The sequence below is a fragment of the Lynx rufus genome, unplaced genomic scaffold (assembly GCF_022079265.1).
Source record: "Lynx rufus isolate CCGP_SWC_20201006 ecotype Redwood Valley unplaced genomic scaffold, mLynRuf1.p SCAF_9, whole genome shotgun sequence".
NCBI classification, from domain to species: domain Eukaryota; kingdom Metazoa; phylum Chordata; class Mammalia; order Carnivora; family Felidae; genus Lynx; species Lynx rufus.
This window is the reverse complement of record NW_025814897.1, coordinates 84,901,480-84,927,572: the sequence shown is the minus strand read 5'-3', so window position 1 is coordinate 84,927,572 and position 26,093 is coordinate 84,901,480.

Sequence of the window (26,093 nt, the reverse complement as noted above, 5' to 3'; positions counted from 1 at the left end):
CCCTAACAGAATATCTGTTCAGAGTAGGAGTTTATTAATAAGCATTCCTGTGCATGTTGAGAGGAATGTGGGAGTCTGCAGATAGGTTTGAGACATAATGAATGCATACCCTTGCTTTCTATGCTGGAAAACATGGATTCTACACTTACTTTGTAGGGCTGTGGTGAGGATTAGAAATAATGTGAGGCAAGTGTTTCCAACATTCGGCACGAACTCAATGCATGTTGATAATAATAATAATAGTTATGATTATTATTGTTGCTTCTGCAGTCATTATATATGACGTGTAAACATATTTATTAATATGGACTCTATAATGATCCTACTGGTATGAGTGTGGGCAAGAATTATTGACTATAAATCTACCACAGTCAGAAGGGCTTGGCTGTTGTGAATGAGTTTGAGAGCATAACACGCGCTTGAGCAGTGATGAGAGGTCCATGTTCATCTAATCTGTGAGCTCTTTATTCATTTATTCAACAACCGAATCCTGAACTTCTATATGTGCTAGGCACTATCCTAGGCTTTTGGGGAAAACAACAGTAAATGAAAATCTAAAAGTCCTTGCCCCTGTGGAACTCCTATTCTTTGGGTGAGGAAAGAAAATAAAATGTAAATTTAAAAAATAATTTCAAATTGTGATACATGCTATGAAGACAATAACCAAGTGATAGGATAGAAGATGACTGACAGGGTAGGGTGGGTGGGTGACATTAAAGAGTCTCTGATGGGAAAACATTTGGGTGAAAACCTAAGCAATGAGAATGAGGCAGGCACGTGAAGATCTGGAAATGCTCAGGCAGAAGAAACAGCAAATGCAGAGCTTTGAGCTTCCAGTAAGAGAGAGGCAGAAAAAGAGGCCAGTGTGGCTGTAATTGGTGAGCAGAGGGCGAGGGACTGGGGCAAGAGCCAAATCACTCAAGTCCTTGCAGGCTCTGGTAAGAGTTCGAATTGTTTGTTTTTTGGTTTTTTGTTTTTTTTTTCAGCTTTATTGAGGTGTAACTGACAAATCAAACTGTAAGATATTTAAAGCCTATACTGCGGTGATTTAATACACATTTGCATTGTGAAAGGATTCCTCCCAACTAGTTAATTAAAACATCCATCATCACACACATGCACACACGCACACACACACATGCATGCAGGCGCGCGCGCACGCACACACACATACACACATATAGGTGAGAACATTTCAGTTCTACTCTCTTAGCAAATTTCAATTTAGGATTTCATTCTAATTGCTATAGGAAGACAGTGAAAGGTTTAAGTAGTCAAAGGACATGATTTCATTTATATGTCGGGAAGGTCCTTCTGGCTAGTAATAGTGCACTTGCATGAAGACCCTTCACAGCATCGTCAACACAAATGTCACCAACTATCATGAAAATTCAAACACCCAGGACAGTAGAAGGCCTGATCCACAAGTGACCTGGCTCTGGAAACTAATATAAGCAAGAAGCCCAAGAAAAGCCTGTGCTGAAGATTAGCTGTAAAGCTGTGTCGACATTGTGTTTCCTATGGGCTTGGTGCTTTGCTCCACCAAGCAAGTATCTAGAGCAACTATAAAAGCTTAAGATTTGAGAATAGCAAGAGATTATACCTGATTATCTTTTGAATTGGCTACTATGTCCTATTGCTGTTTTTTTTTTTAATTTTTTCAGTGGTTATTTATTTATTTTGAGAGAGAGAGGACACGAGTTGGGGGGCGGGGGTGGGCAAAGAGAGAGGAAAAAGAGAATCCCAAAGCAGGCTCGGTGCTAAAAGCTCGATCCCATGAACTATGAGATCATGACCTGAGCTGAAATTAAGAGTCAGACACTCAACCTACTGAGCCACCCAGGTGCCCCATGTAACAAATTCTTGTGAGTCTGTGGTCCGGTAGGAAATCTATAGAATGAGTGATTAAGAAAGGTGAAGTTTGGTTCTGGCTCTGCTTCTAACAAGCAATAAAAGCTTAGACGAGAAATTTATTCTTTCAGATTTCAGTTTCATTTCTGTTGTACGAGCATAGAGTAATACCTCTCTACAAAGAACCCAGGTCCCCTATACATGATTGAAAATCAAATGCAATTAAAAAACAAAAACCCTTCCATAAGCATCAGGCTAGATCTTCTACAATCCACATACAAAATCTCCTAACGATACAAATTGGAGATACCTTATTTCTTTTTTTTTTTTCAACGTTTTATTTATTTATTTTTTTTGGGGGGGGGACAGAGAGAGACAGAGCATGAATGGGGGAGGGGCAGAGAGAGAGGGAGACACAGAATCGGAAGCAGGCTCCAGGCTCTGAGCCATCAGCCCAGAGCCCGACGCGGGGCTCGAACTCACGGACCGCGAGATCGTGACCTGGCTGAAGTCGGACGCTTAACCGACTGCGCCACCCAGGCGCCCCAGAGATACCTTATTTCTACACTTGTTTTCTCATACTTTACACACATTGCTAACGCACTTGGTTTTCCATTCCTAAATTTACCACATACATAGCATTACATAGCAGAAGCAAATACAAAATGAGAAGGATTCCTGTGTACTGACATCCAGGAACTATGATTACATGATATTGTGCCTTAGAAATGTATCTTTGTTTTTTTGTACTTATGATGAAATCTAGCATATTTTGGGTACTTGAGGTAGATGCTCGCTGAAATAAAATTGATATTATCAATTGTTACTGATTTTTTTAAAGTCAGAAAATTCATAAAGCCAAGCAGAATTAAACGAATGTCTAAGTCTCTTAGGGTAGAGGCAAAGGGCCCTAAAATCATGGTAGTATGATACATAACAAAGTAATTAACAATGATATAACAATGATCTGTACCTCTCCAAAATAGCTAAATTATGGACAATATGCTTCAGTTAAGAAGGTGAGAAAGCCTTTTATATATTTCAGCAATGAGTTTATTTACATTTTTAAAAACCCAAACTCAACTATCCAGAAGATAGAGCTATTTCAAATAAATTATTCGTTGTTTATTTGTACACAAATATTTATTGACCACTTACTATATACCAGGGGGAAATAGTCCTGACATAGACAAACCGGGTCCCTTGCCCTCACGGAGCTTGCATTCTACTGAAAGAGCAAGAATATAATAAACACAGAGAAATACATAAGGAATTTACCTCAGGAATCTTAGTGGCTGAGGGTCTTCTCTAATAAAATCTCATAGGTCCGTCTGTCTGAGGAACAACTAAGAAATTAAATGTGAATGTGCTGTAAAAGTTAAATACACTCTAAAAATGGGAGAGTTTAACAGTTATTAATGTCCATCTTATTACTATGTATTCAGATTTGAAATAAAGTAAGTGAAAAAAATTAAATTGCAGTATATATATAGTGTGATTCTACTCTTGATTATTCATTGAAAAGAAATTCTATTCTGGGATTTTCACTTTTTGAAAACACTTCTATAATGTTCGATTTTATTTTACAAGGGACTTGTATGGTTGTTGTAATTTAAGGGTCTTAAATGCATAAATAGTCAATGGATGCTCATGGGCCTCTATAAATAGGCATGTGTGCATTCAAAAGAATCAGAATGTGTGTAAGATGGTTGCCATTAAACATGAAACGTCTCTGCTGTATCTAGCTTGGGTAATGAGGTAGAGAGAAAAATTCATCAAGATGAACTTGGAGATAATTCCTTTAGCACAGAAGGCAGAAACATTAATTGATGGATGTGATGCCCACACAGGACAACACATTTAGCTCCTGAACATGACAGCTTCAGTTGGCCAATGTAAAAATGAAATGAAATGAAATGAAATGAAAGCCTCTTGACTTTGGGATGTTAGGGGAGAAGAAGGATGACTTTAGTGGGCACCAAGTATCTACTTTTCACTGACACAAGGTCCAATTAGGAGAGCTCATCCTCATTATCCTTGGGTCAAAAAATCAGGCCTGGACCTTTCTTCCTTTTTTCTTCCTTTCGTTTTCCTTTCTTTCATTGTATCTTTTATTTTTTCCATTAAACAACTTCACTCAAGAGGAAATACAGAAATAAAGAAAAATGTTTTACTTTTCAAGAGAAACTATTCCCATTGGAAGACACCACACAAATCTATGCTGGTGTTTTCTTAGGTAGGTAGTTTGAGAAACATGGTCATAAGGATCATAATCAAGGTGAACCAAGATTACCTGAACTCACTCTGAACCTCACATTACTACAGAAGAAAACAAATCTTCCTGATTCAGACAAATCCAAGTTGAAGGCTGACTGTGTAGACAAATCCCAGCTTATGGATCAGGCTGTTCCAGGGAAGCTAATTCCCAATGCCAGATCCCCTGTGCCCCAGCCTGCCTGGGATTCACTGCTCGCTCTTTTGCCTGACATTTCTTTCCTGCACATACATAGCTTGTTCAAATGGTGTAGCCATTGTAGACGAACAGACAACCCAAACAGTCAGAAAGAAAACAGGCAGAGGTGAGAAGGATGCCTCAAGTGTTTCTGAGCAAGATTCGAGATCCTCCCACTCTCAACAGACAATTTGCATTTACCTGAAGCAACACAGTAATCTCAGGGAAACAGAGGGAGGGAGAGGCTTGCATTTAGACAGAGCTGGGTTCAACTTTGGACTTGGCTATCTGCTAGCTGGGCAACCATGGGCAACTCACTTGATCTCTTGCACCTTCAGTGTTCTCTTCTGTGCACTGGAGACAATGATACCTGCCTCAGGGGGTCACACGAGGATGAAATGAGAAAACACAAGTCGAGTGTTTGGCGTAGCCTATCACATAGTAAGCACTCTGTGTTTGAAAGTATTATTACGGAGAGAAAAGCAGTTAAATTGTGAGTTGAGGCTTAAGGGATTTGGTGTAATTGGCCAAGGACAATCCTTGAATATGGAACTCTTCCAGAATATCATGGGAAGGAATGCAAAAATGGGTAGTTTCGTCTGTGCTGCTAAATCACAGTTCCACAAATGTGTACTGAAAGCTTGGGGTGAATTATGTAATTTCTCTGAGTTCCAATATCCTTGTCTTTCAATGGGTAATATTTATACCCTAATGCAAATGAACTCACAGATCATGTAGTTCTATCTCAGAGTAATGTCACATACTGATTTCAACAGCCCAAAAGTAGTTGAAAGGTTATTCCAGTGTTCGCTGGTTTTCCTCAGAAGATGTTATAGACAATTTAAATACTTGGTTCACAGCAGTATTTATTCATTTCTTATACTCTCCCACCCACTTAGTTTACTCCCACAGTTGCTCTAAGCCTGTCTCCTCATGTACTCCTGAAAATCTAACCCCACACCCCCCATCAGCAGCAAGGCATTCTTCTACCCTTCTATCAGTATTTTAATAATTATATCAGTATTTCGTCCCTTTACCAGCAAGAAAGAATCCTTCCTCTTTGGGAGGGAGGAATTGGGGGAAAATTGAGATGGAGATCACAGGTGTCTTTCTGTTAGGCTAGAAGTCTATGAACATTGAAAATGTGCCTTCGCTTACATCTGTCTCATAAGGTTGTTGTGAGAAGTAAATGACCTAATATACATAAAATATAAGCAAAGTGCCTGAACATAGCAAGTGTTCAATAAATTGTTATTTGTTATCACTATTACTTGTGGGCTGATGATGGTCCTTGCTCAGCAAATAGTATACCTTAGTATAAGAAACATCGCAAAACTAGAATGCACAGACCAGAGTTCAACCTTGTTCACAGGCATAGACCTTACGATTCTTCTATTTGACACCTTGCCTGTTTAGACCTAGTGTACCTACTTGCCTCTCTTTAGCTGACTTCCTTGGAAATGACCCTCTGACCTTCCTAGGGAATCTACCAGGCATTTAATTTCCCTGGTCCTCCCTGCCAGAACGATTTAATTGTGACTGTCACCCTGGAATTCCACATTTTATATCACCATACGTTCAGCAGAGATCTCTCACCATGAGAGTTTTCTCATGTCATGGTAGTCTTTGGATTATCCAGCCACAAGAATAAGGAATATTTTCTACCCAGTCTTTTGGGGATACTTCTGTTGATCCAGACTTGTATTTTCTATTTTAAGCAAAGTGAGTAAATAGTGCAGAAAGGTCCAGGCTACCGCAGTCTTTTTTTTTAAGTTTATTTTTATTTATTTTGAGATACAAAGAGCAAATGGAGGAAGGGCAAAGAGAGAAGGAGACAGAATTCCAAGTAGGCTCCACAGTATCATCCCAGAGCCCAATGTGGGGCGTGAACTCATGAACCGTGAGATCATGACCTGAGCTGAAATCAAGAGTCTGAAGCCTAAGTGACTGAGCCACCCAGGCACCCCTCAGCTACTGCAGTCTTAAATGGCATGCCCAAGCAGTGATGTAGTCACATGCAAACAGACCTTAGAATAAATCAGTAGAATGTTTACTTATCTACCATGGTAATATTTTTAGGAATTGAGCATTTTCTGGTAATATTTTTAGGAATTGGTCACAAAGTAACAGATACAGTTGATTAGGGAACCTCCCTCCCCATGCCTACACACATACTTTTAAAAATCAAGCTCTAGTTTTTGCAGAGGTTTATTAATATTTTCCAGCCCTGACAGCCCCAGTTCCACTACAGGACCTGTTAGGGGGTGAAATGGACTTAGTAATGCCTTTGACTTTCATTACTCAGCCAGATTGTGGAGTCTATCAATTATCCTAGCATTGACAGTCGGGTGAATTAATTGGTGCATTTGACAAGGACAGCTATTACCCTATGTTGTTCTGACAGCTGGTTTTGATATCAGGAATTTGTCAACCTCCCCTTCACAGGAGCAGTGGGAGGGATGGTTAAGTGAACCAAGAGAGGACATTTCAGAATTTTCTTCCTACTCTCAGCAGCTGCAGATTGTCCTCCTCCTAAATAGAATTGCTGACATTCTTAACCTGAGCATCCTGACATATGTCAGACTTTCACAGAACGACAATCGACACTGAATGGGGCTGACAAAATGAGAAAAAGACCCAGAAAAGTTGACGAAGTTATTAACACTGAACCGGGAACCCTTTGGTAATGATCTCGTGTGCCCTCGGAGAGCAGGTACCCTCACTATGCTCCGCCTTCTGGGCTGCATTCATCTGACAGTAGTGGACTTCTATCCTGATCAGTAGATAAGGTGGCTTTGGCCACAGGTCATACATGCAGCAGGTTCTGTCACCTCTATTTGAGATGGAAAGATGCAAATAATAAATGACTTTTTAGGTCTTTTTCAAGTTCAAGATTCTGTGATTCTAAAGCTTTTGGTAGCTTCCACAACAACCTTTTGGAATTCTCCTAACCAAGTAACTTGGGCTAGTGGGGGAAAAGAAAGAACAGGAAAACCTACTGACTCTGTGTGATAACGAAGAAGTCACATCTTTCTCTGGAATCTTGCAACCTGCATACAGGAATGGAAAAGTGGCCATCCTGCAGCTTTCAAATACGGTTTTCCAAGATAAGGCATCTAGTAAGATTGGGGTAAAAATTTGAACTCTTTGAAAGATAAGCACAGTTAACCCAAGCCATTACTTGTACATTCCTCCTGGGTTTGTGCTGGGTGAAAAAGAAGAAGCAAAGTGCTGATTTCATTGGGATGCTCTAAGGCCAGGTGTTAATCACACTATGCTACGGTCATTTGGTATAACTAGTCTCAGACATTAATGCTGACCATGTGAGTTAACAACTCAGTAGGTCTGCGATTGTCCAGGGTTGAGCAAGAAGTGCTGAGCAGTAAATGTAATCCACAATCCATAAAATTAAGCCTGGTGGAGAAATGCAGTTCAAGGACATTTAAAACAGTTAAGCAAGAGGAAAAGCAAAACTGATGTTCAGTTACATTTTCTGGGTGGCATGTTGGGCTCATAGTGTGGAAGTGACCCTTTGAAAAGGTTAATGGCAAAGCAACTGCCTCCACCATTAGTGAGAAGCTGGGCCTTTCCCTTAGGACATGATTAGGTCTTCAGGGAGCTTGTAGAAGGTGTTTCTTGAAACTGTCTGCTGTGGATTCCTTCTCAACCGCTGAACATGCCACAGCATTAATCTCACTTCCGAGCCTTCCGATCCTCTTCATAAAAAGATTGTTGTGTTCCTTGTTTTCTGCCCTCATTACTCTCGCCTGTTTCACCACCCACCCTTCCCGAAGATTCTACTGTGAGAGCATTGTTGGGGATGCAAGGAGGGGTCCAAGGGTATATCAAACAAGAAGAAGCAGAAGCTCTCAGCATCAAAGTATACCTAAAAGTTCATTATGCCCAAACAGCCTTCCAAGTGTGGGCCCACAGGACGATGGCCACTGCCAGATGATTGTGCAGCTTTTACTTAAATACATCTGCTGTCGTGAAACTCATTACTCCTCATAGCTTCCGTCTTCAGCTTTATAAGGCTCTGAATAATAAAATGCTTTTCTTAAATTGACCCGAAATCTTTCCTTCTGTAACTCCATTAATTAAAGCTCTAGCTTTCTGGTACCGTATGAAATGAGCCATCTTTGCATATTAACACTTTGAAAATAGCTAACACAGGCCTCAGGAGCGGGGGTGAATCCAAGTCTTGTGAGACCTGAAGCTTATGCAATTTGAAAGGCCCTCTTTAAGGTAAATGATATAAAATTACTCATGAAAAGTTAGGTACAAAAATAAATATTTATTTTGAATAAGAAAATGAATTTCGACCAACTGTACATTAAAAAAAAAACTGACAATAATCCATGCTTCACAAATTCCAGAAAAAGAACATAACAATTTTATTACTAAATTGTCCAAAACACCACTGTGATATTGTGATTTATAATAAGAAAGGCATATTTGGTCTCATCCCATTTCCTGCACAGAGGGCCTAAAACTTTTGGAATTCCTAAGTTAAGAGAACAATAAAGGTGTCTTGTTATATATTATGAGGTAATTTTTGGAATGCATCTAAGGAAGGGGGCTGGTTGCCAGGAGAACCTATCTCGTGATTACAGGGTTAGAATATCAGTCTTACCTCCCTTGACTTCCAGGGAGGGGAGAAGGGCTGGAAGTTGAATTGAACCAATGGCCAATGATTTCATCAATCGTGTGTAGAGAAAGAAGTCTCCATAAAACCCCAAAAGGATGAGTTTCAAAGAGCTTCCAGGTTGGTGGAAATTTGGAGAAAGTAGAGCCTGGAAAAGGCATGGAAGCCCCATATCCCATCCTCATACCTTGCCTTAGGCATCTCTTCCATCTGGCTGTTCCTGAGTTACATCCTTTCATAATAAATGAATAATCTAGTAGTTCAGGTCATAATCTCATGGTTCATGAGATTGAGCCCTGCATCAGGCTCTGTGCTGACAGCACGGAGTCTGTTTGGGATTCTCTCTCTCTCTGTCTCTGCCTCTTCCTTGAACTTGTACACTCTTATGCTCTCGCTCTCTCTCTCAAAATAAACAAATAAATAAATGTTCTTACAAAATCCGTATTTTGTTTGCTTATTTGAGAGACAGCGCACACATGAGTGGAGGAGAGGGGCAGAGGGATACAGAGAATCCCAAGCAGGCTCCATGCTCAGTGCAGACCCTGATGTGGGGCTCAATCCCACAACTCTAGGACCACAATCTGAGTCGAAATTAAGAGTCAGACCCTCAACCAACTGAGCCACCCAGGCACACCTTTGTATCAGTATTCTGAATAACTCTATTTGACAATTATTTTGTAATGTTATCTAAGGAAAAGAAGAGAAAGATAACTCAATCTTTCTTCTAATCTCAAAATGTGTCTTTTATTTTTGATAGATTAGAAGTATTTTTTTCAAACATGCTGGTTGCCAGTTGTGATGGGTAACATCAATAAATTTTTAGTATTGTCAAATTTGAGAAAGCCTATGTAATTTTCTTTTATATATGACCTCTAGGATTTGGAAGAATTTTCCACAGACCAACTTCTGGTTCTAAACATTTCATGCCTTGCTTCTCCACATTACCTATAAACATCTGATGCCAGGTACTGAGACTTTGGAAGTGCCATGAAACCCCAGCCTTGTATCTTTATGACATGCTCAGTGATGAAGGTTAGCCAGCATAATCAGTGAAAAGAATATTCTTGGAAGCCATTTTTGTCTCAGTACGGTTAGCCATACTTAACCGTGTATAGAAATGAGTCATGTAACAATATATATTGAATCACTATGTTGTAAACCCGAAACTAATATAATATGTCAATATATGTCAATAATAGATAGATAGATAGATAATAGAGGAAAAGAAACACAATGATCTAGAAAAGAAAAGTAAATGTGAACCACCAACATATATCCCACTACACCCAAACTAAATATAATCCCATCCCAAGTTCTTAGCTGGGACTGAAAATACACACTGTCACTCTAACACTGTCTTGACACAAAAGGGTGTGGGTGGGAGGGGATGCCCTAATGGAAAGAGACAGTGGCTTTAACCAATTGTAGTTACAATATCTTACTTTAGTGAATATTATTAAAGCTTGTGACCATGTGAAACATATTGGTGCCCCCTCCCAAATGAAGGTCCCTGAATCTTAAGTTTCCTTAGCTTCACAGAAATCTGACTCTGCCTGTGAGTCTTCAAAGGTAAATAACTCCCATGGAGCCAAAGAGAAAGCAGTTCCCTTAACACTGGTCCCAGAAAACCGATGGCAGCAGACAGGATCAGGAAGTGGGCCACTCATCTACCCTGTGGTTACTGTGGCTTTTGGATATGGCACCAAGCATGATACATTTACTGGCAACTTAACTGATCCTCGCTTTTTTGGGATGTGGTATTTTTTTTCCAGTAAAAGTCTGGATACCCCCAAGCATCAGCTATAGAAAAGTAAAATTGGCAGTAAGTTGTGTCTTATAAAGCCAGGATCAACCTCAGATACAGGAAAAAGCTTTACTTAGGAGGGAAAAAATTATCATCCCGCCACATGAAGTTTTCATTGAACATATAACCATTTAGCTTCTCATTCCTTGTCTATGGCATGAAAGGGCAAGGTTGTCTTGAAACTAGGCTGTGCATTTAGATGAATAAATCATGCTGCCCCTCTCCTTTTCCACTTAACGCATCCTGGACCATGTTGTTTGTTTATTTAAGTGAATGCATTCCTTCTTAACAACAAGTTTTTCATGCACTTAAAAATTATTTTTTGTATCCTCAGTATCTTTAGTATATATTATGTATAGCAGATTCCAAACAATATCAGTGAAAACCTCTTACATATATTTAGGTGAGTCATCTGAGTTTAACAATTGAAATGAAAATTAGTTTTCATTTTTTTCTCCTCCATATTTTTGCCTCTCTCTTTTTCGCTTTCCCTATCTTCCTTCCTTAATTCATCCTTCTGTCCGTTGTCCTTTTATTTCTGCTATATTTGGGCCTTTGGACCTAGAAAGAAACTGAATCCTGGCATGACTGACATTGGGCAAGAGACTTAGCTACTCTGATCTCCAGTTCCTACATCTATAAAATGGAGCTAATAAGAGATCTTCTCAAAATCATTGTAAGGAGTTGATAAAATAATACAGTGAGTCTCAACCCTCCTAGAACAAATGCGGTAGTTTTATTACAAATATTTTGCAATGCCTCCTTTACTATCCTGAAATAAAATTCATAAATAACATAATCTATATGCACACATAAAAAATCCCAAATGCCCATATGTGATATAAAGAAGATATAAAAGGAAAGTAATTTATAATAAAATAACTTATAAATACTCAGGCACAATTCCACTAGACAATATGAAGCGGCCCAGTGTTTACACCTACATTTTTCACCATATATCTGTCAGGTACAAATGCAGACCAATACAAGTGTGTTATATTAGCAACTCAAGTACCATGGAGCACAAAATAAAATGCGGTCTTCCCTCAGTTTACGTAATAGTTGCAATTCTGGAAAGTTATATGTATATAAAAATATGCCAACATACTCTGTAAATCAAATGAAGTCAGGTTCTAGGCTCAGATAATTATAAACAGGTATGCACTAGTGAGCCCCTTGAAGGCCATGTGGACTCTGGCACAATTCTTCCTTTTGCAGAACTGTTCCATGCACTGAAGGATGTCAAGCATGATTCATCTTTGGTCCCCACTTTTGTTGTTGTTTTCCAGTACCAACAACCAATTTTCCCAACACCAACTGGATATCCAGTTCTGTTCAATTGTGATGTTAACTATCTAGAGTCAGGGCAGATCCCACATTTAAGGGCTCATTCCCATAAGGCTTCCCCCACTTCAGACACTAGCTTCAAATGGAATACCCAAGTCACCCACACTTTTGCCCTACCGACTACAGATGGGGAGTCACCACCATCTCCCCACCCCAGGCTCAATAATTTGGTGGAATGACTCACAGAACTCAGGAAAGTACTATACTTACCATTAAAAATTTGTTATAAAAGATACAATTTACAAATAGCCAAATGGAAGATATGCACATGGCAAGGTCTAGGGTAGAGGGAGGCACAGAGCTTCCCTGCCCTTTATGGTCATGCCACACTTTTGGGATGGAAATATGTTCACCAACTTGGAAGCTCTCTAAACCCCATTTGTTTAGGTGTTTTGTTTTTTTTTCTTTCTTTTCTTTGTGGAGGTTTTATTATGTAGACATAATTAGTTTAATCATTGGACTTTGGTGATTGACCTCAATATCCAGCCCCTCTCTCCTCCCCAGAGGTGGGGAGGGGAGGGGAGGGGCACAGAAAGTTCTAACCATATCATCGTGGCTGGTCTTTCTGGTGACCACCCCTCATCCTGAAGGTATATAGGGCCCCCATAGCCTCCCCCATTCCCCATCTCTTTCCCTACTCCTTACCTAACAGCTATCTCATTAGAAGACAAGACACTCTTATCGCTCAGGAGATTCCAAGTATTTTAGGGGCTCTGTGCCAGAAAACTTGGGCAAGTGTTTATTTTTTTCATTCTACCACACTACTCCATAAATGTCAGTAGTATTCTTAAATTATTATGGCAACAAAAAATGGCTACACAAACTTTCCAAATGCCACTTGAAGGTGGTACCCCCTTGACTAAGGACCATTGAAATATATCTCTAAGTAGCTAATATAGTGCCCATATTGTAGTAGATGTACAATCAAAGTTAGCTGCCTTTTATTTGTCTCTTCTATTCTCTTTTTCCTCTATCAGCTGCATGAGTCCTGAGGCATTGAGGAATTATAAAAGGGTGGTGGAGGACTATGTCCAAATCACCCGTTTGGGAATAAGACAATGGGAAAAACAAACATGACTGAAGTAGAAGAAAATCCATTCTCATCCATGGGGCCCTTTGACATTTTTTTCTTTTTCCTTCTGTCTCTGTCTCTCGCTCTCTCTTTCTCTCTTTTTGCCCTGCAAGACATCTGTACTCTATAAGGACACACGTCCACCTAATTAACTTATTGGTAGATGGGAACGTCATCATGTTCAAGTAATTTAGAGGCAGTTGCCAAAGGATTAGGGGAATAGTCTTGGTTGTGTTTGCTTTGAATGGTACTGAAAACAAAGGTGACATCAGACTTCCCTATGGGCATCTGTTTCATTTCACAGGGAAACTGAAAAGGAATTGCCTGTTAAGGCCAGAGCACATTTGGCAACAGGATTTCCAATGAGTACCTTTGTGGTGCTGACAATAAACAGTGTCAGCTGAAGATTCCTGGTTCTGCAGAACACGTGTCCTTTGGGAAAGCCCACAAAACTTTGAACTTGGATTGGGGGGCAAGAAAGAGCTTTGCAGAGATAAGGTGATAATAAATTGGGTTAATTAGGATCCTTTCTGGAACTCATTTTGATGCTCTTATCTGCCAGTTCAGTGTGTCCTATGGATATTAACTCTTTCATCCTCACTTTTTTTTTTTCTGAATGCATTATAGAACAGAGACATGGTAGCATTTCAAAAAATAAAATATTTCAGAAAGCAAAGAGGAGAACAATTTTGATGAGCATGCAGGTAACTGGGTGAAAATCTCTTAGAGTCTTTGCTCTTATAGAAGTGATAGAGTCCTGGTCAGATAATGTTGGGAACAAAATATCAGATACATCTTTTGAGACTGTCATAAAATCATCACTTAGAATTAGTTGTAATATGAACAACAACAACAACAAATACTTCCTTAGCACAAAGCACTGAAATAAGCATTTCATATCCTTACAGCAGCACCCTGTTGGTTTTACCATCCCATTTTATAGAAAAACTGAGCTCTGCAAGGTTAAATACTTTGCCAGAGTGCTCACAGCTAAAAGACAAATGTGGACGAGGTGGGAAGAAAGTCCACCTGATTGCAGAGACCTTGAGTTTTCTACTTCCTTCCTCTCTCTCAGGTTTAAGATATCCCAGAATAAGCTCTTACTTTTCTTGGCACTGAAGTAGTGTCTAAGTCTTTCAGGTATAGAATAAGCACATGTTTAAAAATATGTAATAAAATTTAGAGGCAAAAAAGTTGATAAATTTGACTACATAAAATTAAGTAAAAATTTTGCAGGGCAGAAATACCTTTTTAAAAGGTCAAAAGTAATGAATGAACTGGGAAAAAATATTTATCATATATACCACAAAGGACTAATCCACTCAAGTTCTTTATGCTCTTAAAAATTGAGAGATAAATGACCAGAAGTATGATACAAAAATGAGAAAAAATGAACACAAAAAATATAAAATGGCTCTTAAACATATAAAAAAAAATTCAAACCCACCAGCCATTATCAGCAAAATGCAAATTGAACCAACAAACTATATGCTTTTTCTCACCAATTATATTGGTGAAAATTAACCAGTAGATAGCACATTCTGTTGTCAAGATGATGGAGGAACAAGTATTCCTTTTTTTTCCAATGTGGGGCTCTAACTCACGACCCCAAAATCAAGAGTCACATGCTCTACAAACTGAACCAGGTAGGCTCCCTGAAACAAGCATTCTTATATATTGCTGATAAAAATGCAAATTTGCGTGACCATTTTTTAAATGTTTACTTTTGAGAGAGAGAGAGAGAGAGAGAGAGAGAGAAAGAAGGCGGAGGAGGGGCAGAAAGAGAGGGGAACAGAGGCTCTCATGCTCCATGATGAAAGCAGAGAGCCTGATGTGGGGCTTGAACTTGCAAACTGCGAGATCATGACCTGAGCCAAAGTCAGACGCTTAATCAACTGAGGCACCCAGGTGCCCCTGGCATGTCCGTTCTTGAGGATAATTTGGCAATGTCTAACAAAACTACAGATTCAATTACTTTTTGATGCAGCAGTTTCACTTCTAGGAATGTATATTGAAGATATATGTCCAGCAGTATGTAAATACATTTGCACAAGTTTATTCATTTCAGCATTAGTTGTAATTGCAAAATATTAGAAAGAATTAAAATCTGCATACATAGGGAAGTGGCATAGTCACTCAATGAAGTGCTATGTAACTATAAAAAAAAAGAATTGGAGTGATTTTTGGGATATGCTGTTAAATGAAAAAAAAAAGAAAGCAAAGTGTAAAGGGTATTTGTAGCATGTTACCTCTTGTGTAAGAAAGAAGGAGATATAAGAAAATATATAGGTATCAGTCATTTGTGCAAAAGATATACAGACAGGAAACACTAGAAACTAATTGAATTATTTACTGAGAGGTGGTGGGTGAACAGGATGGAAAGAATGGGAGAACAGGACAGGGTAGTACGGATCAGAGAGAGTGACACTTCTTTGAGTGTATTTTTAAAAAATATATAGCTCTCTTAGGTACATTTTGCACACTCCCAAAATAAATTTATGAAGTTTATAAAAAAAAACAGGATACGAGGAGATCCCCAATGGAATACAAACAATAAAAATGAACCTAACTGTATGACAAATTAATTATATAACTACTCCAAAAGGAGAAAAGAAGAAAAGAACTAATATAAGTAACATTGAAGAGCAGTACTTGGATATGATTCAGCTAAAGACAAAAGTAATTATGTACAAAGACTATACTCCAGTTGGTAAGTTTATTTTTTTTCAGAGGGCATGTACTAGAAATTCTGAAATTCTTTATGTACATTCTAGGCTTGAACAAATAAATAAATGTACATAGTGAAAGGTCGCTCACTGTTGGAGAAAGGGGTTATAAATAAGAAAAGGGGGGATACTAAAATTAATGCTATAGAGTTTGACTAGAATCATAGGTATCAACATGAAATAAGTGATAGATAGACACGGGTAGATATAAAAATTAAGATATTTTTGCATGCATGTGTGAGTACACTTTGTTTATTTCCAAGCTCTATCCACTTGGGAGGGCTTAGAAACAATGATTCCCTGGTACCAATGGGAATATCTTGTGCCCATATCTTGGTTTCTTTTTGAGAAATGTTTGATGCCAGAGGTGAAGAGAGGAAAGCACAAGGTGATTCTAGAATATCTTGTATGCCAGAAAGTAAAGAAGTGCTGAAAAAAAGGACGGGGACATGTTAACAGCACACAGAAATGAACTTAAAGGGGCTCTGATTGGCCAAATCTGGGGCAGTTTAAGAAACCAAAATCATTAATGATAACTCACGAATAAAATAAATAACAATTAGTTCACACGTACATAAAAATAGTTGAATAAATAAATAAATGGAAGCAAAGGGACAAGTCTTTCTTACAGTGGATTTCTAATAAATAAATGTGGAATAATATTAGGAAACAAAACAGTAATAATTTTGTTTTTATGTATTTTGAAGGAGAGCAAGTATGATGGGGGGAGGGGCAGAGAGAGAGAATCCCAAGCCGGCTCCACTCTGAGTGTGGATTGAGCTCTGTCGTGGGGCTCAATCTCATGACTGTGAGATCATGACCTGAGCCAAAATCAAGAGTTGGATGCTTAGCCGACTGACCCACCTAGGCACCCCAACAGTAATAACTTTTATAGATAAGAACCATTATGATACTAAAATTAGTAGGTGAAAGTATGATGATTTGCATAGTACAACATAGCCTTCCAAAAGATACTTATTAAGTTATCAAAATTAACAAAACCAGTAATAAAATATACTGACATCATGTAATTCCTCATATGATGCACTGAGAAGGGGACATCACAAATTCTGTGACCTTTTTGCAGAAATGTCAAAAATGCATGAAACTAGCCTGAGAACACCTCAGACAAATTCAAGTTGAAGAATATTCTACAAATAACTAGTTAGGACTCTTTAAAAGTATTGAGGTCATTAAAGATAAGAAAAAAAAACTGAGAAACTGTCACAGAATGTAGGAGACTAAGGAGACATGACATCTAAATACAATGTGGGAACCTGGATTGGATTTTGAACCTGCAAGAAGATATTAGTGGGGACACTGGTGAGTTCAAATGAGTATTCCATCAGTGCTGATCTGATTTCAGCCTTATTTCTCATAGGTTCTGGAGGCTGAGAAAGCCAAAGACAATTAGTAGATTTGGTAGCTGGTGAGAGCCCACTCCCTTGATTCATAGACAGCTATCTTTTTGCTATGTTCTCACATGGAAGAAGGGCTAATGATTTTCTTAGGGGTCTCTTCTATAAGGGCACTAATTTCATTTATAAGGGCTCTATTCTCATGACCCAATCACCTTCCAAATATCATCACAGTGGGGAGTAGGTTTCAACATATAAATTTGAGGAGGATACATTCAGCCTATAGCAGTAACTCTAAAATTATTTCAAAATAAAAGTTTAAAATATATGCCTATTGATTATAGAAAATCCGAAAAATTTAGAAAAGCGCAAAGAAAAAACTAAAACCATCAGTAATTCCATCACCAGGAGATCAAATATGTTATTATTTTGGTATAATTGTACATATATTCATATTTTTTCCAAAATTAGACTAATCAAATGTTCATTGTTACATAACCTGCTTTTTTCCCCCCAGTCAATGAGGCAGTGCTATGATGCAAGAATAACCACCCTGCAAATGCAGAAGCCAGGGTTTTCTTTGGTCTCTTTCACTAAGTTGACTTGTTAATTGGCTGTGTGATCTCAGGCAAATTCCTTAACCTCTCTGGGCTTCATATTATTCCATCTCAAACCAGGTCTTGGATTACTTCCATTGGCAGATTTTGACCAAAACTCAAAATTATTGCAGGGAAATATAGAACTTAATTTGAAATTACCACAAATGCTTTATGGAATATCCATGAGTTGGGCAGCAGTAGAGATCATTTAAGCTTTTCCAGGAGAGAACATATCAGATGCCACATAGCTTTGTTTCTGACTTTCCAAACCACCAAGTTCTTTACAGCCTCAGGGCATTTGCACTTGCTACTGTAAAATGTTTCCTTTGACCCACAGCTAGTTCACATTTCTCTCATCTCAGATATAATCTCAGATAACATCTCCCCAAAGAGGCATTATCTGGCCACTTATCAATTACTCTGTATCCCATTATCATTCTATTTCAATTGCTTCATAACATTTGAAATGATCAGACTTGTAGATTTATTCAGATACCCATCATCTGTTTCCCTCCACAGATTGTAAGATCCACAAAAAAGAGTTATTGAGTCCTTGTTCAAACCGTGCCTAGAACGTCACCCAGCATCAAAAATGCCTCAAGGCAGGAAAGAACTTAGTGGGCTGAAAATTAGAAAGGAGGCTGTGTAGCTGGAGCTTTTAGGGTGAGGAGAAAAGCCGTAAGAGGTGATTCAGAGAGGTAGGCAGGGCTTAGACCCCATAGGTCTTATTGGCATAGTGAGAGGTGAGAATGATCCTGTCACAGGAGAGCCTTTGAAGCTCCTCAACCATACATACTTCCAAAAAATAAATCATTTGCAAATATCCACACTTTACCTATTGTTAGTGACCAACTACTTGAGACATGCTTCAGAGCTGATCATCATCATCCTGGGGTCATGACCTTATAGCTTTACATGATGAGCTCAAAGGCAAGGGATCTTTCAGCCCTGGCTCTAGGGAGTTTGTGCATCCTAGAAGTGGAAGGAAGAATTTTGCTTATAAGTGCAAGCATGCCTGTGTGCTTCTGGGGAGAGTGTCCAGTGGCCTCAGCATATTCTCACTGGGGCTCTCTAAACCTCTAAATTTAAGAATTATTGATCCCCTCTCTTAGCTTTCTCTGAACACCTTGACTCTTAGAGCACCTTGTTCTAGGCTGGTTGAGTATGCTTGCTGTCTATTTAAAAAAAAAATCACAACTTAAATTTGTGAACCAAACTTTTATCAATAAGCAAGCCGAGAAGTAAATATGGGAAACATTTACTTTTTACAAAGATCAATTAGCAAATGACAGCACATGAGAAATCAGTGCTCATGTATTAAGTAACCTGAGTGCAGGTGGCGAGGGCTGATTTTCCTCCCAAATGACAGTGGTTGAAATATCCATATAAAATGATCTTTAAATATTTGACTGTTGCCTTAAAATAGCTATCCTGATTTTTTTTAAAAGAACATAATTTAAAAACCCTTAGCTTATTTTTAATTTATAGTCCTTGAAAAAAAAAATAAGTGCCTGGCCCAATCATTTATATGCCTGGGCAAAAGCAATACATCTATATAAAAGTACAGTGATATATTTCTGTTGCTGGTTTAATGTGCTGCTCCTCGCCCTGTATGTTCTGATTCATTGGAGAGTAGCAATCATGTCGACAGGCTCTGTTCTTCAGTTCCCATCAGCGACAACTAAAGGCCAATTCAAGGTTGTGGTGGGGTCATGAATCTAACACAGTCGCTGATAGAACAATTTCCCTTCCGCACAGCATTGTCAATGGGACACACTGGGAATAGCCAGGGAGGCTGGCTGTGTGTATCTCTATCTTCTTGCTTTTCCTTTTGTTTCTGAGGCCATGTCTGTGGTGTGTACCAATCCAGTGCCATTAGGGAACAGAGGGCAAGTCCATGGAAAATTGATAAGGGAGAAAATTTCTAATGCCTCAAGAATTTGGGGGAAAAAAATCCTGTGCAAACAAGTCATCTAACAATGCATTGCAGAAGGGTCAAGAGCGGAAAGAACAGGAGAGGTGGAAATAAAGACCTACTGGTTGGAAACAAGAGGAGGTCTCAGGGCTTTACAAAGAAAATGTTTTACCTTCCAGAGACTCTGTGGGTTAATTAAATAACTGAGTTGTCTGTTCTTTCTACCTCTGCAGCTGCTTTGTCTGTATTCCTTATTCATCCTAGGCTGCCACCTCGGGTGGACCAGAAAGCCAAGCCTTACCCTTGGCCATCCATGGGGTGAAGGTAAGTTTGAATTAAAGCAAAGTACGAAGGTAGTGCCTCTTTAATTAGGCTTTCATAGGTGGTGTCATGACTTTTGTGGGATAAGCCTAAAGTTTCCTTCCAATTAAAGACATCTGTAAAGTGGGGTGTAGGAAAAGGACGAGGCTGGTTGTGGGACAGGTTTTCTTCAGCGGATGGTCCCAAGTCACAGTACCCAAGGAGCATGGAGTGTATCAGACATTAACAGCATTTAGTGGAGGATTTAAACATAGGTTTGGAATCCAGAGAGGGCATAGAGGGGTTAAGAGCTGATTCAAAGACACATTGGTGAGTGTGAACCTGAATTTGAAGCAAGGCCTGTTGGAGTGCAGAGTCCACTCTTAGTCAGCAGACTCACGGCTCCTAGTTTTGGATGTCCATACAAAGGAGGTTAACCATGCACATGCCCTCCTTCTCGCATCCCTCAGGGTCCTGAACAGCAACTGTCATGAAACAGCCATGATTCTAAGGGTGGGAATTCTTTGATCTAACGGGCTCAACTGTTTTTAAAACATTAAACAATTTAAGATGAGTAAGTAACGTGTTTTGGGGAGCTATCAATTGGCAAAGGTGGACCTAATTCCAGCTACCATGAAATAACTAACCATGCCTTTCTTCCTAGAACAAAGACAGCTACCTAGAAAGAATCATAATAAAAGCTAATAAACACAATAAATCCACATACAAGACAAATCCACCACAACAGGTCCGAAGTTCACATAAGGGACAGTTGTTCTATTTACCACTGTTTCTTCTTACAAAAGAAAAAAAAGGCTTACTTTAAAAAATATTTTTCCATATTATAAAATGAATATGTTATTATTATAGAACATTTTGGAAGTACGGAAAGAGAAAAGAAGTAAATTAACCAGCCATTGTCCTACCACACAATTAATATTTTAGTGTATTTCTGCTTCACCTCTTTTATATAATTTTATATAATATTTTTCAGATTTCAAATAGTCCTACTGAATACATAATTTTGAAAACTAATTTTTAAAATTTACCATTTCTATGTAAGCATTTTCCTATTTCCTTATAAACTGCCAATAAATATTTTAATGGCTGCTTAATGTTCCCACAAGTGGATATTCCAGAGTTTACTTAATGATTCCTTTACAAGACATTAGGTGATGTTTCAATTTTTTGCTATTACAAATAATGTCATGATAAATATTTGGGGACATTTGCTACATTTCAGATTACTTCCTGGGGCCAGATTTACAGAAGTATGATTTCAGGGTCAAAAGGTATGGAAACATGTGACACTCTTGAGAAACACTATCATCATATTGCTTTATGAAAGAGTTGATGCTGTTTTCACTGCCACTAGCAACTAATCGAGCAAAACTGCAAAGTGACTAAAATCAGTCTATGGGGTTAGACCAGGGTTTCTCAACCTCAGCACAATTGACCCTTTGGGCTGGATAATTCTTTACTGTAGAGGGCTGGTTTGTGTGGTGTGGGGTGTTTAGCAGCATCTCTCATATCCACCCACTAGATGCCAATAACAGCCTCCAGTTGTGACAATGACAAAGATCTCCAGACATTGCTAAATGTCCTGGGGAGGGGGTGTGCAAAAATCACCCTTGATTGAAACCTATGTGTTAGACAAACTTCAACTTCTATTTGAGCTCAACCTCATACTAATATGCCAATGTGAACAGGTTACTTGATCTCCTTGGCTCCTCATTTATTCATTGTAAACTAGAAACGATCACACTCAGCCCAAGGGTTGACAACACATGTAAGGCATTTCGCATAATGCTTGGCACATGGTAAGAGCTCATAGCCATTTATAATGAAGATTACCATGTTAATGCTTCTAGTATCCCATAAAAAGATATGGCCTTTTTATGTCAATAAAGGAGAGATGTAAGTATCTCCCTTGGTAAATCATTGATATTCATTTATTCACTCAATTTATTGAGCCCTTACTACATACCGGGTATTATTCTAGGCACTAAGGACACCACAGTGAATAAAAAAACTGTCCTTTCCACATGTAAGTCAGGAGACAGACTAAATAAGATAGAAAAAGTGAATTGTATAGTATGTTTGGGAGATGGAGGAGGTTAAAGCTTTAGGTGCGATACCTCAGGAAAGCACTCTCGAGAAAGCAACATTCGAGTTAAGACCCAATTTCACCATGCATGCACTGTAGTAACAGCAACCCAGTCAGAGGGAACAGCAAGTGCAAAGGCCCTGAATCAGGAACATGCTGAGTGTGTAAGGACTAGCACACAGGCTAGTGTCCTGGAGGAGGCTGTAGAAGGAATGAAGATGGTGCGTGAGTGTTTGGTTGGTGGCTTGTTGATGAGGGACTTTGAGTGAGATGGGAAGCCATTAGATACGGTTGCTTCATATCCTTTAAAATAATTTCTGATACAAAATCATGGAAGAAGAAATAGGCAATGGAAGAGTGTCCAAGGGATGTAGACCATATGCTAACAGTGGAAAAGTGGAAAAATCTGCTGCTGCTTGTTGACAGGGCTTATCCAGCCACCCTCCAGATCTTCCCAGTTTGGAAATTCCATCTTATCTCCACTGAAAGACCTAATTTGACTGAAGGTAACAGTTCAAGTTTAATGAAGATAGCTGATTGCAGGCATCTGGCATCATCATCATCCAAGGAGATGAGCTTGTTTTATTCTCGTGTGTGTGTGTGTGTGTGTGTGTGTGTGTGTGTGTGTGTGTGTGTTTGTGTGTGTGACTTCCATTGCCATGGACACAATTCTCTCCTAAGAATATGAAACTCAACCCTCTCTCCTCTCTCTGTACCAGCAACAAGTCTTTTAAAGCATCCATGGAGGGTATGTTTATTTCTCTTTCTTCTTGAAATGATTAGAAAATAAAGCATTGGAGTGAGAAACTGAGACAATAACTAAAAAGAACAAAGTCGTGTGGGGAGGGTTGAGGGCACTCCATTGTAGCTTGTTCTTATGGCTGTAGAGGGGGCAATCATTGAAACAAATTTCCGTCTCTTGGCAGATTTGGAATGTCGACTTTCTTGGTAAGACTGTATCAGTGATATGCTTTTCTCTATTATGACTCAGATTTAAGGTGTATCCTGTACCCGTGTCAACATGTATAAACACATGTTTGAATGTCTTTTTTTCCATAGTCCAAGTTGATATTAATCAGAATTCATTTCAGATAAAAATCTTAACAAGCACTTGAATTCAAAGGTGAGAGTGCATTCCATTCCGTTCTCATTTTATGGAGTAACTTTCTTGCCAGCTCCAGGTTGGCACCTTGACTCTCTTGCAAAAGACAGTTCTCAGGAGTGCCTACAGAGTAGGGAACATCTCTGACCACCCCCCACCACTTTGAAGGCAAGAGGGATTGATTCCTTGGTGTTGCCTAAGGTTTGCAGCATTGGAGGCAATTCTGTGAATTTTGAACTTTTAAAACATCTCTTTATATTTTGAAAAGTGAAATAGTTTAGTTCAATTCTCCCTTTTGCTATTCATTTCAAGATTGTCACAGCAGAGTTTGCTAAAGGACCAAAGACAACTGTGAACCCCTTAAAAGGCAGTTTTCCTCTATAAATGTTACATAGGCAGATTGCTTGGGACTGCATTTATTCATTTCCCAACATTCATTACCATACTTCATCTTAGATTAATTTCTTGACAATGCTGACTGATCACTTTGTGAGCATCATCCCAAAATGGGAATTGAATCACTTCCTCCAGCCCAGAGGGCAGCCTTCATCTACTTGGGATGACAAAGATCTACGGTCCCTTGATCCAGTCATCTGTTCCTTAGTCAGCGTCCCTTTAGCTGAGGCACCTGAGCTATTGGGTGCTACCAGCCTGTCTGATGACTTTTAAGTCTTTTCTTGTCACTAATCAACCTGCCTTATCAAAATCTTTAACCTTGAATGTGAAGAAAACCTGGCTGTTTGTGTGGCCATAAATGCCTCCTCACAACAGAACATTTCCCACCCTTGTATTAGGAAGGTATAAACTGGTACTCTTTGTTTCAGTGCTGTTCTGTGAAGTGGGACAGGAAAACAGGTGATGTCAGTGGCTTCAGGAAGCATCCACAACAGTAGTGGATCATTCTTTGGTTTCATAGGGTAGGGTCTTGTTTGTGATCATCTGCAATGGCAGACGCAGACCTCAGGACCAGGGAGAGCGCTGTGGCAAGTGGTGTAAAAGGATCTCTGTGACAGGAATATGCAGACATGGGTTTAGCTAGCTCTCGCTTCATTAGATAGATCCACCTTCTTGGTTGCAGACAGACTTGAACCAACTAAAAACTATCTATACTATCTGTATAATATTATGCAATTAGACAATCTCTGCTATTAGTATAGAGCAAAAAAATAATCTATTCTTATTTGCTGAATCCTGGGGAAAAATGGAATTGAAATATTTTCTACTGTTTTCTACTAATAACGACCCAATATTTCCTACTAATCATGACCCAAATCATTATCATCACTAAACCTACCCACACTGGCGAACACACACTCTGGGAAGGGAGAGAGGGTGCAGGAGGGTTGAATCAGTGAATGAATGAGGACCTGCTAGTAAAAATAAGGACCAAAGGATATAAAAGGAATATCAAATCATTCTGTGCAGTAAACCCAACTGAAGCAAAATGATATCAATCCTCCTTTTTCAATCAAAGACTAAGCATTCTGGTAAATAAAATGAAATGATTTGGGGAAAAGTAATTTACTTTAGCAGAAATACAATATTCCAATTTAAGAGTAACTTACATATAATCAAGTACATGAGAGACAGTGGGGTTCAAAATGTCCTTTTAATCTGTAATAAGCCAAGCATTGTAATGAGAGTAGTATCTAAACGGCTTTCCCCTTCTTGTGGTCTACACCAAAGAAGATGATTAGCCTGGCTTAGCTACAGAGAAGCAGCCTCCTAAGCAGGGGGGTGAATGTGTCCTTCCTCTGGGAAAATGCTGGGAACCAAGAGGGCTTGTAAACATCAAGGGACAGGTGTATCCTTTTTTTGCTCTTCACAGTTGAGGATCTGGAACATTCCAGGCTGCCTCCAAAATTGGCAGCAAAAAAAGGTTAACCAGCTGTAAAAGAATGGAAAAGGTATATCTAAAGGGGCAAACTCTTTCATGCCCTAGGGATGCTTTGGCCTCTTGTAAGAGATTCTGTCCACCTCAGTCTCTCCTCGCCTGAGGGAGGGCTGAAGCTAGCCAACCTGGGGCTTAGAAGTAGGTCCATACTGCTTCATGGCTTGTTTTCTAAACACGTCCAAATCAGAGACAGATCAAGACCAAGCTCAAATAGAGGATTTTTAGGCACGGGGTAAACTCGAATTTTTTGATTAGAGAAATGAGAGCTGAGGCAAGAGAGTGCTAATGAAAGATTCCAGGCAAAAACGTCAGGGCCAGCTGCCAGCTCACAGACTGAGCTTGGCAGACAGACAGTGGAGCTCTGACAGGGAGTTTCTCTGTGCATTTTAGAAGAAAGCAAAATGGATCTAAATGCAGCGAACCTATTGATTTATTCTCTTTGTACTGGACATGGCTTTTTATTAAAGAAAGCAGATATTCAATAGTGTTAACTAGTAATGGGGATTGACTTTTCACTAATTGCACAGACCTTGGCATTAATACACTTTAATGGAACCTGGGCTCTGCGTCCCTCAGATCAATCCTGAAGTTTTTCTCTAACTCTTTCTGGTCAAAGGACATGAATAGCATTGTAACTGAGGGAGACCTTTTTTAATCTTTCTTTCTTTCTTTTAATTCATGGAATGAATAGTCTGAGGAACTTTCTTTTATTCCACAGGACCAGAGAGAGGGATAGTTTGTACAGAAAGTCTGTGGTCTGAACTGACTGTGGAGTTTGGTGTCGGCTGTTTAGAATTCAGTAATGAATGCTGGAAAAGAGTTTGGCTCCCCATGCACCTGGCTGGGTCCTACCCGTGCTGGATTCTCTGAGGCGGAAGACTCATCACTCATTCATCACTCATTGTTGGATTTATTAAAAGT